We start from the raw sequence: 20430 nt of genomic DNA on the forward strand, positions 1-20430 counted from the left end.
TTTATCCTCTCGTACAGGGAGGGAGGGTGGGAAAGTGCCGCTGTACGGGAAGATTTTGCAGCATGCTGTGGTCTCCCAGGGATTTTTGGCAGGTTCTCATTTCCTCGGGGAGCCAAGAACATTTTGTCTCTGCATCTCACATGCTTCCCTCTTGTCTTCGATGCTATGCGGTCTCGAGGGGCAGCGCTGCCTGGAGACATCTCAGAGGGGCTGGCAGCTTCTACAGCGCTCGGGTCCCAACCCACGGGAAGCATAAGGACAAAAGTCCAGGGCACCAGTCAGGGATGGATGGGGGTGACTCCAGGTGTTCAAGACTTCAGCCTGGCTCAGCCTCTAGGCCTTATGGAAGGGACTTTTGGGAAGCAAGTGACATGGAAATTCCTCCAAAATAAAAGGACAAAAGTTCCAATGCAGAATTATCAAGCAGAGGGTAAAGGGCCTGGCCAGATATTTTAGCAAAAATTTATAACTCTGGCAGTCAAAACAATAGATTCTGGGTCAATAAAGAGAAGCTAAGTTACACTCACTCACTGGCACAGGCCAGCATCCCTCATCAATGCAGGCATCTACAGAGGCCAGAGGCTGACTCCATGCTTGGGGTTCAGGAATGTCTCACACCATTTGTCAGCATCTCTCTGCCAGCAGAGACAAGCCTTTCATTCATTCTGGTGATGCACCATCATCATTGCTGGAAATCCCCAAGCCTGTTGTGGCACTTCTGCCAAGCATCAAGCTATACTCTTAGTCCTAAATACACATGTCCTGGAGACACAGCAGGCATCAAAAGCATCCTCAATGGGTTCACCCATACCGAGAGGAGAAAGGAGAGGAGATGAGGTGTGTGACCAGATCTGTATCTCACTGTATCAGCTGGATTCAACGTTGTTATCTGCAGGGGCCGGCAAAGAGGAGGGGGGAAGAGAGGTTGGTGTTATGCACACCCTCCCATGTTCATCCACAGCCCACAGCTCCCACTCTAGAAGTGGTCACACTCCTGTGGCCACTAGCAGTCTAGGAGAAGCAACTTTCACCCCATTTTGTGGGTAAAAATGAAAGAGCCTGGAGAACAAAGGCTATTATTAATTCCCATCTGTTGAAAGGAGGCTGCAGCTGTTTTGAGAGGTTTTCCTGCAAGCTATGCAGATATGCTCAGAATTTTAATGGTTGTTTACCAACCAAAGCAGGCCATTGAAAGAGCAAGATGTTTCCAAGCAAACATGGTGTGAACATCATTTCAGCCTAGAAATAAATCTCTTCTTTCTTGCAAATATTTTTCTAGGTGAGAAAAGATGGGTTTGTATTTGATTCTTTCACTTTTCATCTGTCCTTTTTTTAACTCATCTTTTGCCATTTAAGAAGCATCCAGGAGAAGAAATACCTTGAAATATGTAATGCAATTTTACACACAAAATAAACCCTGTTAACCCCTAAGATTCTATGTGGTCACTGTAGGTAGCCCCACAAAACACTGGTGTGCAGTTGGAGTTGTATATGCTAGTAAAACTGATATCTGTCCAAAGAACCTAGCAAGCCCTGAAGAAAAACACTGCATACAAAAGATACAAAAAAGGAAAAAGCTTTGTTATATTCTGGCAAATTAAAAGACATGTGACATGCTTTTTACCTTACATTTTCCACTGTGGTCATATCTTCAAGAGGATTGTTATTGCTAAGAAATTAACATGTCTTTAGCCAGACTCTCTAATGTGTGTTATTTATGTCAGAAATTAAATCCCTGCAACCATGCCTGTGTTTTATGGCTGTATATAACTAAAAGGCCTGCTTCTGTGATATTAATTCATGCAGTTTCTCTGTGACATGTATATTGTACATAGTAGAAAGAAGCACTAGAGAAATGCCTCAGATAGATACAGAAAAACCCAAAGGTTTTTCACTACAGTGCATTAGAAATCCAAGCTCTTTTTCTTTATCCCAGTAGTCTTTGAACTGCCTGACTTGCAGAAGGTATTTACAGCTGAAATGACAGTCCCTGAACACAGCCTAGCATTCCTGGTATCACTGCTGTAATTGGGGGTTGGGAAACATCCACTATCATCCACCATTTAGCCAGAAAAGTTATGATCCTGCATTTAAAAAAGACTGTGCCTGAGAAACTGAAAAGACAAGAGAGTTAAATGACATAGTAAATGGTCACCAGGAAATGACCAGGAAATTAATATAACATAGAGGCCCTGCTAAGGAGAGAGTTGGACAGCCTGCTGCTATTCCATCAGGTCATGCAACTGAAAATGTTAGTGAGAAAATTAAACTATTTATCTTTCACTAAGACAGAAGTGAAGAGCAATCTGGGCAGTCTGACCTTCTAATCTGAGTTAAGTCAACACATAAACAATAAAAACGGACTAGTATTTCAAGGAATTTTGTTTTAATGACTGTGGGGATTCAAGTTACCATGGGGTGTTTTCCTGTAATATGATAGAATCCCACTAAATGGTCATTATTTGACTTCTGGTAATGGAGACACCAAAGCCCTCTGTGTGTCCTGTGTTTCTGCTACAAGGGTCCAAAGGCTACTGAGATGGGTTTCACTCATATAGATTTGAATTTGTTTTCTCTTGATAAATGGTAACCTACAGTTTTGTATAATGGGAATGCAATCTGTGATAGCTAATTCATGGCAACTAGCTTCTATGACAGTATGTGAAAGTGAACAGCTGTAAGCTAATAAATATCAAGAATTATTAAATACACTTTTTTTACAAATGTAATACTTGCCCATTCCTTACAGATATTTTTTTCTGTTTTGAAGTTCAGTCTCCAGCATAGCACAAATAATGACTTAAATAAGTGGTAAAACAACATACAGATGGGAAATCAGGGGAGTGATAAACACAATAAAGTAAATGGCATGACCTAAATTCACCAGAGATATAAACTGAGTAATCTAAGGTTAAGAAATCACCTCTCACTGCCCTAAGTAAGTGGTTTCCTTATTAAGAGTGTTGATGTCCCCTGCCTTGGTTTGAAAGACAGGTGTCATCTAAAGAAAGCAGGAGCCTCCCTTGGAATGGAGAATATGACCCCTTGCTCTCCAAACTATTATAACTTTGAAATGAGGCCCTTTCAGCCGAGGTTTGGGAGCAGGAGTACCAGTTCTTTACTGGTGTGTGTGTGTGTGTGTGTGTGTGAGCAGGCAGACACACAGTGGCGGTGCCGACACAGCAAACGGGAGCAGAGCCCAGCGCAGCTCTTCCCGCTCTTGGGGCGCTTTCCCCGTCGGGGCGGTTCCGCTCGCAGCCGGCAGGGGGCGCTGGTGGCTCCCGGCGGGCCGGGCGGGGCGGTGATTCCCCGCGCCTGCAGGGGGCGCTGTGCCGCGGCTCCCTCACGCCGTCATGGCGGGCGGGCTGGCAAAGGTGGGGCCCAGCGGGAGCCTCGGAGCAGCGGCTGCAACGTCAGGGCGAGCTCGCCTGGGGCAGCAAGCGAGAGGCAGCAGAAACTCTGCACCTGTAACTGGAACCTCAGGGTGTCCCTGCGGGCAGGGGGTGCGGAGCTGCAGTGTGACAAAATCTGCAGCTGTGGCAGCGGCAGTCCCGCTCCTGAACACAGCCCGGAGAGGCTCCCTTGGAGGGGAAAGGGGCTCAAGGTCCCGGGGTTTTCCCTGAGGCACCTCGGCAGATGGTGGAAATTCTTTTTTTAGTGCAGTAGTGTGTTAATAAAATCCCAGTGTAATAGCAGCTCTTATAGTACAAGAAGGCAGGAGGAGATGGAACCCCGCAGTGGCGGTGAATTCTCCCCACAGCAACTGCAGCCTGTCTCGCCCTCTGAAGCCGACAGGGAAGGAGCAGTGCCCAAGCCCTTCCCCCAGCCCAAATCTCCAGGTATCTCTGCTGCTCCAGGAGAAAACCCTCAGATGAGAGAAGTGCAGGCGGGTGTCATCGTCCTCCTGAGCATGGCAGCTTCTTTCGTCTCCCTAAGTACCAACTGTTACGGTTTCTTAGTGAGAGATGGGACAAAATTCCATGACAGAAGAAAGCAAAAGGAAAAACCCTAAGCCCCAAGACCCTCCCATCTTTTAGAAATGTTAAATAGGATTTGGCACTATAATCCAGCCACCCCCAGTCTTTTTTAATGCATGCTGGCATCCATGGATATGATCTCAACAAATCTAGGCCCTTTTCAACTAGATCAGTTGGTCAGGCCCCTAATTACCAACCTGACCTTGAATGTTGCCAGGCATGAGATATCTACTATCTCTCTGGACAACCAGTGCCAATGTTTTATCATCCTCATCATAAAAACTAATTATATCTAACATAGATTGACCCTCTTTCAGTTTTAAACTATCATCCCTTGTCCTATCACAGCAGATTCTACTGAAAGTTTTGTCCCCATGTTACTTGTAGGCCTCTTTCAGTTATTGACAGGCTGCAATGAGGTCTCTCTGGAGCTGTCTCTTCCCCTGGCTGAACAGCCTGAGCTCTCTCAGTCTGTCTTCATAGGAGACATGCTTCAGCCCTCAATCCTTTGGTAGATCTGCTATGGACCTGATCTAACAGGTTCATGTCTTTCCTGTGCTGAGGACCCCAGAGCTAGACAAACAATCATGATGGATCTCATCACAGTGGATCAGAAAGGCAGAATAATGCAACCTGCTGGCCACTCGTCTTTTGATGCAGCCAAAGATACAACTGGTTTTCTGGCCTGAAGGTGCACATTGTCAGATCATGTCCACCTTTTCACTCACCAGCACACCCATGTCCTTTTTTGCAGAGCTGCTCTCAAGGAGTTCTTCTCCCAGTCTATATTTATGTCTGGTGCTGCCCCAACCCAGGTGCAGCACCTTACTCTCAGCCCTGATAAATCTCAGGAGTTTCTCGTAGGCTCACTTCTTGAGCTTGGCCAAGTCCCTCTGGATGGCATCCTGTCCCCAGGAATGTCAGCTGCACAACTCTGCTTGATGTTATCTGCAAATTTGCTAGGAGTGCACTTGATCCCTTTGTCTGTGTCATTGATACAGACATTAAACATCACTGTTCCCAATACAAACCCCTGAGGGACCCCACTTATCACTGATCTCCATCCATTGAGCCCCTGACCTCTAGACACAACCATCCAACCAATTTCCCGTTCACTAAAGAGGCTATCCATCAAAGCCATATCTCTTCATTTAGGGAGAAGGGTACTATGGAAAACCATATCAAAAGCTGTACAGAAATACAGATGAATGATATTAATGGCTTTTCCCTTGCTCACTGATGTAGTCATTCCATAATAGGTTTGCTTTCCACAATGAAGTCCTCCTTTCAGTTGCCCACAGCCAGTGTTCTGCACCCCAGTGCAGTACTCCTAGATTTCTAGTGCTGTGGGAATGGGCAGGTAGCAGTGAACCACTTATCCATGTCATCCCAGGAACGAGCTCCTCTCTTTCTTACACAACTTGCCCAGAAAATAAGGCTGGATAGTTTTCTAAAAAGTGTGAACCACAGGAACAGTAACAAGTGTCCTTATTTCAGTGAGAGCTCACTGTCAGACTGTTGCAATGCCCTGGAAAATACCTTCCCTCACACTGTTCCTGAATCTGTCTTCTCTGCCTCTAAAAGCCTAGCACTTATAATACCTCAAAACCATGCCGTCTAATCTGTGCATGCCACCCAAAACACAGCTCACACACCTTGTCACTGCTGCCACTTGGGACAAAACAATGTACGGTGCTAATCACAGCTGTCGGGCTTGGACACACAGCATGGGTCATGACTTGGAGACCAGGGAGTCCCAGCAAGAGCTCTGGCAGCTTCATGTCGGGAGCAAAGAAGGTATGATGTGAGTGTAGGAGACTAGCATCCTTTGGGTCTAAAGAGAAATTCTCATGTGCACTCAAGTGATTTTGCACTCAAGGTGGATTATGGGTCTTCACCACCACAGCCAACACAAACAAAGGAAGAGCATCTCTACAAAATGAGCTATGCTAAAGTGTTGCCAGGGGTTGGCAGGAGGGAATTCAGGGGTGGTTTCCTTGAGTATAGCTCAGGGACATGCCCAGCATGGATTGTTCCAGACAGTGCTAAAATGGCACCCCCTCTGGCCAGAGGTGAGTGGTCCATCAGTCCAGCTAGTAGTGCCTTTAGAGAAAATATGGGTAAAAAGCATCTCTCATACTAGTTTTGAGAGAGGAGAGTGAGAAAAACATGACAGCAACAGCCCTGCAGACACCAAAGTCAGTGCAGAAGGAGAGGGAAGGGGTGGTCCAGATGGTGGAGCAGAGGCTACCCTGGGTGAAGACCACAGAGAAGGAGATGTCAACCCATCACAGCAAATATTTATTCCTTGACTGAACCACCAGAAAAATACTGTTGGTGTTTAGATACATGGGGGGTAAAACACCTGTTTTCTTTGTTCAGAGAAGCCCATTGACACCTTCCAACTGCCTTTGAGAAATATATTGCAAAAGTGGCAGTCTGGAAAGATTCTAACTTGGCTAAACCTACAACATCCTGTACTAGCCTCTAGATTTTTTACCATACAAGGAACCATTAGAGTAATTTCCTACTTTTTCTTATATAGAGTAATTTCTTATGTAGAGTAATTTCTCACCTTTCCTTCTTTTGCCACAGCAGGAATCCAGGACTATATTACATTGAAAGAGTGTGTATTTTATGTTATACAGTGATGAAAGTCAAATGCTTCTGTTTTTCTACTGCTCATCTGAATAACATTAAGATAGACAATTTAAGTGATCATCATAAATTTGAGAAAATAATCCTTTTTTTTCAAAAACACTGGAAAGTATCCTTAGTCGTAGCAGTTTATATCTAACTTTTCTTACAGAAAGCTGTGCTGAAATTACTACAGCAATTACCTCAGCAAGAGTACACCACTACCTAATCAGAACCAGGCAATATAACACAGTTAGTTCAAACAGTAGTCCTCTGTTTCCAGTGTATTCTGCAAGCCCACATCAGTGTACATGTTGCTGTGGAAATGCAGAAGTCCTGCTAATGCTAAAAATATTTACCTCATCCCACTTACCCTCTCAGAGATTCATGCAGCTGCTTATGGGGTAGATGTGTTGTATGTATCATTGACCACATGAGCTGTGGTTTATTAGATTCTCCCAAGGGTCCTTGTGGGCCAGATTACATCTCCCATGAAGTCTGCAGTCAGACAGAAGTGGACTGTTAGCTGGGAGGATGACAGTGCATCAGGAGAAATGAGCAGAGCAATAGTCACTAGCAACAGCTTGCCACAGTAGGGGGATTCATCCTAATTTACTTAATAAAAATATTTGGGGTTGTTTGAACAAAACAAAATATTTCAAAGCCATTTGGGCTGACCTTATGTAAAATATGAACATGTCATATCTGAGACAAAGGGAGAACTTCCTGATGCGATGCAATTTTTCAGAAACTTCACTTCACATTGTAGAACTATTTTAAAAATCCTGACTAGCTTCTTTGGCCAAAAGGAGTCTGTCCTTTTTTCACTCATGAGTGTATTTCAAATGCTATAAACATGGACTTTTACTAGGAAGATAACATCACGTTAAAATTCTAATTAAAGCAAACAAGAGCTGAAAGTGCTTAGAGTAGGCCTTTTTATTCTAGATTAGCCAAGTCATCAATTTAAAACAGGAACAGGCCAAATAAATATGACAAAATAGAAATGAAAAAATGTCTTTTAGATACACTCTGCCATTTATTCAAAGCAGACCAAGCAGAACACCTGGCTCCTTAATATAGAACAGTAGTTGGGTCAGGTCCATTAAGGGAAATTGATTTCAGCAGAGATGATCTTGGGAAAAAAAAGTAATTTCCAAAAGAAGTCATATGGAATCACTTGCTGTTCCCTCCTCTTCTTTTTCAAATCTGCTCCAGGGAAATAATTTCAGGAGCATTCAAACATAGTTTTAAATGTAGCTTCCTTGTGTCTGCTTCCAACAGAATTCTTCATGATCTACTTCTGATTAAAGGATCTGTTCCCATCAGGTTTATACAAACATCACATTTTACAGTTGCCATATTCCAGTTCCAATTCCTTCAGCTACTGTTGGTCTCCTTATTATTCTTCACCTCCTGTAAAAGAAATCACTGCTTCACATGAATCACACATTTAATGTCCAAATTCAGCTAAAACAATTGCTGCAGAAGGAATGAAAAATGAAGATCTCAAAGTTATTTGATTTTATTATTAATTAGTTATTTGCTTTTAATTAGTTAGTCTGGTTCTGTGACACAATTAAAAGCTTTTCCCCATTCATTAACGTTCACACTACTGCAGAATTCAGTTTCAGTTTCAGTGGCTGGTAAAGAGTCCAGCATCTTGTGAGGTCAAATATTTTCTTGATCACATAGGCAGAGATGAATTTGGGTAGGAAACCAAAAGTGCAAGTTGGGTGATAAAACTCCTGCCTTGACAGGAAAACAGAACCTTCAGCAGAATCAGACTGATCTCTGCCATGACATTTCAAGAGATCCAAATTCACATCTTAGAATTGCATGGGTGTTGTGTAGCCACCTTAAATGAATCATTATTCTGTAAACACAAGAGAAATTAAATGGCTTTCTTCACCTTTTTTGTGCCTTGCCTTCTTGTCTGTCTTGCTTTGTGCACCATATGCTTCTTAGGAAGGACAAATCTAATTTCCCAGAAAGTTTCTGAGAATGGTTAAGGTTGGAAGGAACTACTGGAGCTCCAACCTTGAGCTCAAACAGGGCTATCTACAGCAGGTTTCCAGGTCCATATCCAGAGAGTTTCTGAAGATCTCCAAGGAAGAAGATTCTACCACCTTTCTGAGAAACCTATGCCAGGGAAAAGTCAGAGTATATACAAATTTTAGAAATGTTTTCTAAGCTTCTTAAGTAAGCTTATAGAAAATTTATGCATTGCCTAGCACAAAGAGCCATCTCCTTGTCTGGTGGACAAGTAATGGCTATCTAAAATAAAGAATAAGAACAGCACTAGGGTTTGCAATCATGGCAGTGTTGGGGAATATAGAAACAAGTAACATCAGTACAAGCTTATGCATGTAATTGTATTGTCACACATAAGGATTTACAGTGTTTTTCTGCTTAACAGTATTTGAACCACTTCAGTTGCTCCTCAACAGCTGGTCAGCAGTAGGATGCAGGGTTCAGTGCATGCCTAATGAAGAAGGGCTTGAAAATCACTATTCTAACACTGTCCAAGGAAACATACCTATTACTGATATGAGATGGCGCATATTAAGTTTTACTGCTGTAAAACATGCAGATCGTGTGTTGTCTCAGACAAAGCCATTCTAGCTTCAAATATGGCAGAAAATCAAGGTGGTTTTTGGCCAGGCAGAGGTCAGCAGGAATATAACTGTTCTGTTGGAAGTCTGGGGTCTAGGGTTGTGCTCTGAGCATCAGTGGAAAAGTCACCTTTTCTCTCTAAGCATGCTTCCTTCACGTAGTGCCTATTTGGATTGCAGGTAATGTGGGGCTAGGTTTGCATCACAGTCCAGATGGTAGCTTTTAGTAATAGTTTGGGCTGCAGTCTTTCCTTTATAATTCAAATAGGGATTTTGCATTAAATTATTCACAAAGTCTTTTTCTAAAGACTGAGACTTTGGGTTTCAGAGATGAAGGGGAAGGGGAAGGGGAAGGGGAAGGGGAAGGGGAAGGGGCCACAGTGGGTCATCTTGTCCAACCTTCCTACTCAAGCCAGGCTTGAGATAAGATGTGGGCACAAAATTGTGTCCACGCAATTCTTGCATTTCTCCAGTGAAGGAGAATCCCAAAACTCTCTGGACAATCTGATCCAGTGCTCCATCATTCACATGGTAAAGTTCTTCCTCATATTCAGGTGGAACTTACTGGGCACCAGTTTCTGCCTATTTCCTTTTGTCCTATTGCTTGGCACCACAAAGAGCCTGGCTCCATCCTCTTGATACCGCCCCTTCAGATATTTCCAGATATTGATGAGGTCCTCTCTCAGTCATCTCTGCTCAAGGCTGAATAGGGCCAGCTCCCTCAGCCTTTCCTTACAGAAGAGTTGTTCCAATCCCTTAATCATCTTTGTCCACTGGATTCTCTCCAGGGACTCCACATCTCTCTTGTTCTGAGGAGCCCAGAAGTGGACACAGTACTCCAGCTGTGCCTCACCTGGGCTGAGTAGAAGGACAGGATCACCCCCCTCACCCTGCTGGCAGTGCTCTTCCTAATGCACCCCAGGCCACCATTGGCCTTCTTGGCCACCAGGTCACACTGCTGGCTCATGAACAGCTTGTTGTCCACCAGGAGCCCCAGGTCCTTCTCCTCAGAGCTGCTTTCCAGCAGATCTGCCCCAGCCTGTGCTGGTGTCTGGGGTTATTTCTCCCTACTTCAGGCCCCTGCATTTGCCTTTACCAAATTTCAGAAGGTTCATCTCTGCCCATCTCTCTATCTTCCCTCTACTGAGGCCTTTCTGAAGGGTTGCACAGCACTCTGGGGTATTGGCCACTGTTCCCAGCTTTGTGCTATCAGTGACCTGTTGAGGAGGCATCTGTCATTTTCTCCAAATCACTGATGAAGAAGTTAAACAACATTGAGCCCAGTACTGTCTCTTGGGGGGCATCACTGGAGACAGGCCTCCAAACAGACTCTGTGCCACTCATTACAACCCTCCGGGATCTACTGTTCTGCCGGTTCTCAATCCATCTCATTGTCCAGTCATTTAACTCATACTTCCTGAGTTTGTATATGGGGATGTTGTTGCTGAAGTCCAGGTAAATGATATTCACTGCTCTCTCTTTTACCATAGTGGTTGTTGTTCCATTATACAAGACAATCAGGTTGTTCTACTGTATTTTATCTTTAGTGAATACATGCTGACTACTCCTGATCACCTTCTTGTGTTCTATGTTTTGCCTCAACAAAAATAATCAATAGACAAATACACATCCTTCGATTTCTATTTTTTGTGTAGTGGGAAGAAAATCTGATATAAACTTAAAGATTGCATTCAATTAGCTAGTGTGGGGTTAACTTGCTGTGAACAGCCCCTCTCCAGCTGTCAATAATATCTAAGTAAGTGTCTGTATCTTTTTGTCTGTGTGTATACCACTGAACAGCTGCAAAGAACACAAGTGTCATGTTAAACACAAATCATTTAATCAGTTTTTATGCCCATAATGCCCATAAGTAGTATGATCAGAAGCATTATTGCAAATGGTGGAAAACTTTTGCTGTGCAGTGGCTTTTTGCTAAGCATAACAAAACTCCTGAAAACTAGTGTTGAAAGAACATTTGTGTGTTGATTTTTTGGGGCCTTGGATTTTTGGGGATTTTGGGTTGCGTTGTTGCTTTTTTTTGTTTGTTTGTTTTGGGTTTTTTTCTGTTTATTATCTTGATCCTAAGCTGCTGAATATGAAAGAAATGCAACAGATCACATAAACTTATACCATGTAAATACTTGAGAGATAGGATAAGTACTGGAAAAGTATATTGGCAAAGGTGAAGTTCTCAGTTCCATAATCTTCCACATGAGCGATGCATTCTGAACCATGTGACCTTCTGACACCATTTCCTAAGGAACTTTGTAATTCTGTCCAAACTGTTTCCAAGACATCCATACTTACCACACACTATCAAATAAAGATGCCTCATATATATAATCAATACTTAAGAAACTTTCACGTTTTGTTAAACTAGTATAAATCAACAGAAGAATTCAATCAATGAAGCTACTTACTTACATCAGATTATCCATTGTTAGCATATATATCCCATGACTGTTTATAACTGTATTTTTACAAAGGTAAAAGAAAATTTTCAGAGAGTGAACCTTTCTCCTGCCATTGTACATTTTATATATATTGCCCTTCTACTAAATTGCCAGGGTACGTATGCCAAAAAATAAATAAATAAAGAAGACAGTGAATATTTTATATCCTTGGAGCTCTGTTTTGCAGTCACAGAAAAGCTGTAGAAGGAAAAAGTTGTTTTAAGAAGAAAACAACACTAGAGTCTACATTTTTATCAGAAAAATGTTGGCAACATATTCAGCAGAGTTCTCTGGAAATATTTAACTGTTGCCTGTCTTTTTTCAGCATAAGCACTAAAAAGAAAGGTACCTTTTAATATTTTGGTTTGGGTTACTTGTTCTTTATTTAGAAAATGACCTGACACAAAGTGGAAAATCATCTAAACAGTTGATGGCAGATATCAATCCAGATAGATAGGTTCAAATTAAGGAGGCATAATTTATATTGACACTTAGCAGGATGAGAGCATAGACAGGGAAAAACCACAAAGACACAGTTTTTAGAGTGTTCAGGCAATCTGTTTGTATTAGTACTAATGTGATGACTTTCTTTCTACTTCTCCAAGCAGAGAAGTATTTCCTATGAAATATGCTGTAACTATCATAAGAAATATCTTCTTTCAAGTTTGATTTACTAAGTCCAAATCTACTGTACTTCTCAGAATACAGAGTTTTACATAAAAATTTAGAGTGCAGGCTGGGGGGATGGTTTCAGCCTTTTAAATCAGTGCTGAGGAAGGAGATCATCACTGGTTTAACCTATGACAGCACCTTAATATGTGGCATAGCAATGCTGAATTTTAACCTAGTCTGGGAGCTATATTCCATTTTTAGATACAGGCATTGGTCTCCAAATGACTTTGGGGGTTGTACTTGCATCCAAGGGCGGGTTTTGACTTTTATACATTTTTATTTTTTTTCATATAAAATCCAAATCAGATAAACTGTATTTCTGTGGTTTGAAGGGAGAGAATTATATCACCTTTATGCTAAAATTAGACATTTTGTTTGTATATCATAGAGGTCAACTCTCTATCATTAAGTAATCAGTAATTAACAAGTAATGGAATAACCAGTTAAAGACCCGAACCTTCCTGTAAACCTACAAACACCTTCTTACCTTTATTCAGGTAATTGTAATACAAGTGACCTTGTGCTTATGTTTTGGTAAAGGTCAGGGACAGAGTTAAAATAGTAGGAAGAGACTTTGTGGAACCATTGGCAGGAGTTTGAACCTTGTGTATTTTTAATAAGGATTTTAATCAGCCATCCAGACAAGAACAAAGTATATGAACTTCACTGGAAAGTTGGGAAATCATGATTGAAAACATTGCTATGGTCAGAATTACTAAAATGATGGCTTTCAAATGTTCATTTTTGCTAAATCCCAGAAATCCTTTGTTGAAACTATCAGTAGTGTTTATTATATTCATTAAGTCCTTTCTTAGAATCAGAAATTCAGTCTTTGGCTTCATGTGGCCTTGGTACTACCAGATGTTCACATAAAAACCTCAGGACCCATTTGCACATTTTTTGTTTGTTTAGGGCTCTTCCTCCTTCCTCCCATCTCACATTTCAGCACAGGGTAACAATTTTTTTTCTCCTCAACCTTTCACACACAATTCAACCTCAGGCAAAACCCATGCAGACAGCTTTGCTTCAGGCTGGTAGAAGAAGGAAAAAGCTAGGAGTGAGTCATGACAGAAACATGTGGATGACTGGCGGGAGTGCTCTGAATAGGGTTATAGATCAAGCCTCCCTAGTGCTTTTCCACTGTAGATCTCATAGAAGTTCACAGATGTTAAAAACAATTATTCATGCTGAAGAACTTGACACACATTAAATGTACATTAGATGTCTTTCCCAAGACCTCATAGTAAGCTTTACAAAGAGTTGAAGTCAGGCCATATGAATTCCAGTGCCAGGCATTTTTCTCCAGTATGTCATAGCCCTTCAAAACATTGTTGATTACTGCTTTTGAGCAGAATAAATATTGTGTATTAGGGAGTACAGCATCCAAGTCTCCTGAAGTCAGTTCTGAAAGCCTTGTAATGCTATGCTTAAATAAGTAGCAAAGCTTGTGAATACCCTAGAGCAGGTAAATGTTGCCACGGACATCAGTGAAACAGTCTTCCCACTCTCTCTGCCTGGATCTGTTATGCTGCCCTTAAGAATTATATGCAGCAAAGGTCTGTGACAGCACTCTGCAAAAAGTGCTCTTTGTGTATAATAAGAGAGACACAGTGAGGATGAGATAGTACAGAGCCCTTTGCAGGTGTTCTTCCTATTGGCAGCTACTTCCACACCAGCAGTTTATCCAGGCATTGCATCCTGCAGATTGTCATTTTCATGACCTTGTTCCCCTGGAAAAAAGGGAAAAAAAAGAAAAAGCGCCTTTTCATGTTTTCTTGCTTAGTACCGGATCCAGGCTCTCCCCTGTGTTAAAGGAAAGGTTACAATAATAAGGTCTTGCAGTGCTTTTCATCTTCATTAAAAGATACAGAGGGATGCGTCAGCTGCAGGGCAGACATGGAAGATGCAAACACAACAGGAGGCAGTTTTTTGTTTATATATACTTAAGGAGGTTTTCCTGAAGTCCTTGTTATATACAAAGAAAGACAATTTATTGGTTAAAAATATTAACATAAAAAAATATTAGTTTCCTGTACAGATTTTCAAACTTAACTAAAGCAGATATTGCTTTCCATAGCAACGTCTTCTGAAATGAAAGTGAGAAGAACTCACTCTTTCCTGTTTTCAGCAACATTTGTAATATATTAACTGCTCTGTAAACAGCATTTATTCATGTCAGGAAAATAAAAAGAGGAAAAGACATATTTTTGACAGTCACTAAGGTATCAATTGCTAGAATCTGTCCTCCAAACTGAAAGTATCACATTTGTGTATGTATCACTGATAAAAATCTGAGTAATATCTACCACATGTTTCATCTAAAGGTCTGGACATACAGAGGAGATATGGTTAACACAATTCTACTACTCTAATAAGTTTTACAAGTGAAAAATCAGAAACACAAAGATACCCATTTCACTCTTACTTCCAGAAGTCAGAGGAAGTGCCTCAATATGCTGGAAGTGTCATGTTTTTCCATCCTTATGAGACTCGATAAGCTCTATATTGCATCTTTCTCAGATGTTTTGATCTACTTTTTGTGCTCAACCTTTAGTAAAAAGACAAAGAGAAGCAGGTAATATAAGTGGTAAGGCCTGGATTAATTAGCTCTCCATGAAAAAATATGTCACAGTAGTAGGAGAAATTTCAGGGAAGGAACAGGAGGAAATGGAAGTATTAACTCAGAAATTAGAGATCTAGCGGATCTTTAGCCAATGCAAAAATAAAAATAATTAAAATACTGCAATATAAGAGTAACTGTTCTGTGCTACACTGGTGTTATTTTAGCTTCAGAAGTGCTGAGCAGAGGAATCTTGTTCCCCTTGGTCAGCTGAAGACACTCGTTATTAAGAAAGAGCGTCAGGAAACGAATATAAGTGTTATTGTGAGAGGAAACCTGTTTCAACTCCCATGATTGCAGTTTAGCACAGCTGCACCCCAAGAGAACAATAGCAAGATTTATTTCTTTTATAAGTCTCAATTTTACGAAGAATAAAACAGTCCTGTTAAAGAGAGCTGTGAGCGCAAGAACTGTCTGGGAGGATGTAAACACAAAAGAGAGAGAGGAAGAGAGAGCACAAGAGAGCAGGGATGCACATGTACTGACAAAAAGGAAAATAAACATGTTTCTGTCTAGTATTTAACTAATTTCTTTTGAGTACTTAAAGAAGAATACTAATGATAAAAACCCCAATATTCTAAGTTAAAAAAAATATTAGTAAGAAGTAAGGCTTATTTTACACACACTTTATAAACACTACTGCATGCAAAGCACAAAAACTAGGTACCCAGGCAGACAGCCCACATGTGTTTGGGCATTCTCACAGTCCATCTGCAAAACCAGGTCCCAGTGGGTGGTTTTCTTGTTTTCCAAAGGCCTGCCACTTCTGCCTCACACCTTATTTTTCTGTTTTGCTCTTGCCATGGTACAAGCAACTCTGGATTTATAAGCAATGCTTATGTTGTACTGGCTGCATGCACATGAGGCAGGTGCATGTGCCTTGGCACCTCATCTAGCCCCAGGGGCACAAGTATACACTCAGATCCGCAGTCAAGAACGTGGAAAAGGGGATAAAGAATGCTGACATGCCTTTTGTGTCTTGCCAGTCACCACCTGGAAAAGGATCAGCAGCTCTCTCTGTCTCTTCTGCCTTTAGTGGTAAACCTTCTGTATTAAGGCTTTCCAAATAGATGGACTTCTTCTTACTGCAGGTGTCTTCCCAAAATGGGCCTCCTTCCGGTTTGTGACTGCTGGTGCTGTGGGGCTGGTTGTGAAGGCCTGTTGTTCCCCACCACTGACCCAGCACTCAGACCCCTTGCACTCATCAGCATTCTGTCTTTGCAGCGAACCCGGAGAGATTCCCATGCCTGGGGAGGAGATCAGCCAACAGGAAATCACATTCAATGCAGCGACCATGTTAAGTCTGCAAGAAATGTCTTACCCCCAGTTTGCCGTTTTGCAGCTGAGACAAATAAGTCTGCTTCTCAGCTGAGAAAACAGAACAGCTATTCTTGTGTTTATGAAAATAAAAGTTGAGGAAACAGAAACAATAAAAGAAAAAGCCCAGCCATCAGAAAAAAAACCAAAACAGACAGCACATCCTACCAAGACAGATAATCTCTGCATTTATTTTCCTAATGAACAACTAAATCTGATATACATATACTTAAATGGAGTATACTGCTCCCATTGGTCTGCAAAGTTGTTTGGGTGTGGAGGAGATGAGAGAAATTGTGTTATTTTGTGAGAAATACATAAAAAGAACTGCTCAGATGCATTCCCAAATACTGCATTAGAAGTCAAAATTCATTCCAATTGCTTTCATTTGGTTAATCTTTTTTTTTCAAAAGGTCATGGCCTTCACCACTGATCCTGATCTATGTATTTCATTGTTCTCTGATGGTGATTTTGGTGTCAGTTCAGAAACATCAGCATTCAAAAATGGGAGAAGTTATACATTTTGGTTATAACAGAGTGCTCAGTCAGGAAGTATTTTGTTTTCAGATCTGCTGTGGATAGAAATCCCTCTGACAAATCCTTCAGTCCTTCTGTTTCCCTGTCTGTATACAGAGAATCAGCTATTTTTAAATTGCTGTGAGAAGCCAAGATGTACTTTTTTTGTGTACAAAACCACAAATACTGGTTTTTGAAATGCAGTCAGCTATCCTTCTCTGTTATTAGAGACAATATATTGTGATAGACATAAATATCTGTATGTTATAGTTTGGATGCAAATGCAAATATTGTCAGGCATGCATAACCCAATGTTATTTTTTATATGACGCATCTGAACAGAAATTCATATTTCAGAAGGAAGGTAGAGCATGGGAAAACATGTGGTAGCCATACCATACCTTCTAAGACTTCCTCCTATTTCTCCTTCTATTCCTACTTGTATATTGAAGATAAAATGAAGGAGAAGAAGCAAAAATAAAAGAAGATCAAATTAAAGAAATTGGTACACAACTGAAATCAAGAAAGCTTCCCACTGATTTCAACATATTCAGGCTATGACTTTTTAAGTTCAATCATTTTAAGAGAATTGCTTTGCTTTACAAGCCAAAAGATAAAATCACAGTTAAAAATTTCAGAATCAGTTTTATTTTCTTCAGCAAAAGAGTGAATGATCGTGCATTTATTACAAAAAGTAATCTTACTCTTAAAGTAAAGTTTTGAAAAGAGACTAATCTGACTTTTTTTACCTTATTTTTATTCTTAACTTTTCCTTTTAGATAGGCAGGTTGTATTCCACTTCATGTCATTACTCACAGACATCCAGCAATGTGTTGAAGTCCAAATGCAGAAAAACATACCTCATGAATTAAAATTTTTATCTCTATTTGTCTGTCACCAGTTTTCAGAGAGTGAAGACATGATTACAGTCTTGGCTTTGTTTTCATTAAACATCCATTCTCAGATGCTAAGCCCTCTGATGTTTTAATGTATGCAGTAATAAGGCACCCCAAAAAGCAGGAAATTGTTAAAAATCTTTGGGAAGTCTCTGAACTTGCCACTAACAATATTATGATAAAGTAATACAGAACAAACTTGTATCTGTCATGATTCAAAGGGATAGCAATTTAAGTTAAATTATGAGGGCATCTGGCTCCAGAATTCAGACCTTGTTGGTGCTAAGTAATCCTGTAGCAAACACAGTATCCAGATTTTCTTGTTTGGAGCAGATGTTTTCTATTTCTTTGCATATAGGGGCACCAATAAATATGAAGAAATTTTTTAGACCATCTCTATTAGCAACACTTACATGAGCTAAGTATGCATTACTAGCCCTTGCTGTTAAAAGTTCTCATCCGTTTTAAGATGTCATTGTGAGGATCACACACTTACCCAGTGAAAAGGGTGGGCTCTGCTATCCCCATAAGAGCATGCTTCTCGTTTTCCTGGAGCATGACTGTCCCTCAGATTTTAAGTGGAAGAGAGGAGGGAGACAGAATTTTCCACCACTATAGACGAGCCACATTCCATATAGCCAAGCAGATTCCCCCTTCAGTGTAGCTCTTATGAAGCAGTGAATAAGGAGATGCACCATATCTCTTTTTCCCAAAGAGCATGTCAGAGAGGATGTCAGGAAGGATACTTCCAGCTGCTTCTCAGTCAGCAAGATGACAGCTCTAGATGGAAAATCTGGGGTATTTTCTGCAGGGGAATGGTCTCCCTCCTGAGAATGCCACTTCTTTAGCTACCAGGCATTCATAGCTTTTACTAAGTGAGAAACCTCCCACCACTTATTCAGCGGGATTGACAAAACCAAAATGAAATTCAGACATTAAACAACCAAAAGGGTCAAAAACTTCTTTAAAATAGCAAAAATTCATAGCAGAAAGCCGGAAGTTGATACACAGAACTCTCTCTTACCAGCAGATGTCAGACCTCTGCTATTTCCAGAGCACCCAGAGGATCACCTTTTTTGCCTCATTTCCAGTCTTTCCAATCTAGATATCTTTATGGCACAAATCACCTACAAAAGAAGAAGGAAGGAGCAGAGAAAGAAATTTCTCACATCCTACACATGCTGAAGCCAGAAGCCTACTTTCTCTTTCCAGTAGTTCCCAGTTTGCCTCACTCCTCTTATTTTTTAACTACCACTATAACTTTACATAATTTGCTGATTTACAAATTTAGAATCTGAAATTGCCCTATCTTCTCCTTCTGTGAGTGCTGTTACTATGTCCAAGGGCAGGATTGCTGGTAGTAACAACCACAGCTTGACTGCCAGCAGCCAGCCTTTGCAGGGATCGATAAACATCAGATAGGAAGGATTATTTCAGTTCTCTGCAGTCAGAGGGAACAACAGACCTGGTACCACATGAGCCCTCATCCTCCAACCTGCTGGAAGAAATAATCTGAGGACTTCTAGCTATAAATTTTTCCAACAGAAAAGTTGCCTGATATTATAATATTTGATGTCATTTCTGTATTAAGGATGCATAATCAGTTGTTTTATTAACTAGTTATTAAAAAGTTCAGTGATAGACTCCCCTTACTTAGAACACAGAGCATCAAAGAAATTAGGACAAAGACACTCATCTTGACATGGTGCCATTTTTGAAGTGAGGCATGCAGGGGACAGTGATCCTACTTGCAAAGAAAGGCCAATTACTATACTGGGGGAAGCTGTAGTGGAAAAAGGAAAAAGAAGTGAAAGACGGATGGTGATACAGAGAAAGGAGGGAAGGAGGGAAGTCATGATCCTTGCTAAGCAGAAAATCCCACAGGGCCAAACCAATAGGAACTAATATTTCCCCAGGAGTAATCTGATCTGTCTGTTCAGCTGGCACACTGTGGGACTCAACACAGTATAAAAAAACATGTCCCCTAAAGTGCAGGTTTTCTGTTGATCCTACACAAAGAACACTGTGCTCAGGAGAGACATATCCTGATTTCATCTAGAGGGAGCTTCTTAGGAACTATTTCCAGTCAGCTCAGCTGTGTTGCTCCACACATCACAAATGACTCAGAGTCATGATAGCTTGAACAAATAAACAAGTAACAGTTGAGAAGAGAAATCAAAGGCACAATGCAGTAATGTAAGTCATGTTTCCAATTGTTTTTCGTACAAATCATCAGAAGCTAAATCAATCAGCCTACAAAAAAGGGGTGGAACTTTGTTCTCCATGTCTTGGGTTACCTTTTGTGTGATTTGCTAATTTAGATTCTTTTGTTTTTCTTTGCCTTATAAGTAATTTTCTATAAGCAGAAAGAAATGAAACATTATTCTGCAAGATATTTTCATTTGAAGGCAAATGAGCTAGTGGCATTTTGCAGTAAGTTTTTTGTTTTCTTTTCAGGACCTTTCTCTTTAACTCAGCACTGAAGCACTGCTTTCTTTCACAAAGGTTTTACTTCTCTCTGTGGGTGGTTTTGAGATTACAATGGCCTAAGAAACCCTTTCTTCAAGGAATCATCTGACAAGAAACATGTAAGTATATTCTTTCCATGTGCTAATTTGGAAACCATCCTTTTGAATCTGGAATGCAAGAAAACAAAGAAAATTTCAATTAAAAAAATTAATTTCTCCTAAAGCAGGTCCAGCTTGTTCATCTGTTCATCAAGTCATG

At 40.9% G+C, this 20430-nt stretch overlaps 2 long non-coding RNA genes across 2 annotated transcripts; both read right to left on the reverse strand.

Moving 5' to 3' along the window:
* Positions 1-7535: 7535 nt before the first annotated feature.
* Positions 7536-9559, reverse strand: LOC107215734. Its single transcript, XR_001525219.2, has 2 exons — positions 8527-9559; positions 7536-8030 (listed from the first exon to the last, which is right to left on the reverse strand). It is a non-coding gene; the product is annotated as an uncharacterized LOC107215734 (long non-coding RNA).
* A 1488-nt stretch (positions 9560-11047) lies between these two features.
* On the reverse strand, positions 11048-18711 carry LOC107215732. Its single transcript, XR_001525217.2, has 2 exons — positions 18200-18711; positions 11048-16221 (listed from the first exon to the last, which is right to left on the reverse strand). It is a non-coding gene; the product is annotated as an uncharacterized LOC107215732 (long non-coding RNA).
* Positions 18712-20430: the final 1719 nt, after the last annotated feature.

Source organism: Parus major, chromosome Z, assembly GCF_001522545.3.
Source record: "Parus major isolate Abel chromosome Z, Parus_major1.1, whole genome shotgun sequence".
Taxonomy (NCBI): Eukaryota; Metazoa; Chordata; class Aves; order Passeriformes; family Paridae; genus Parus; species Parus major.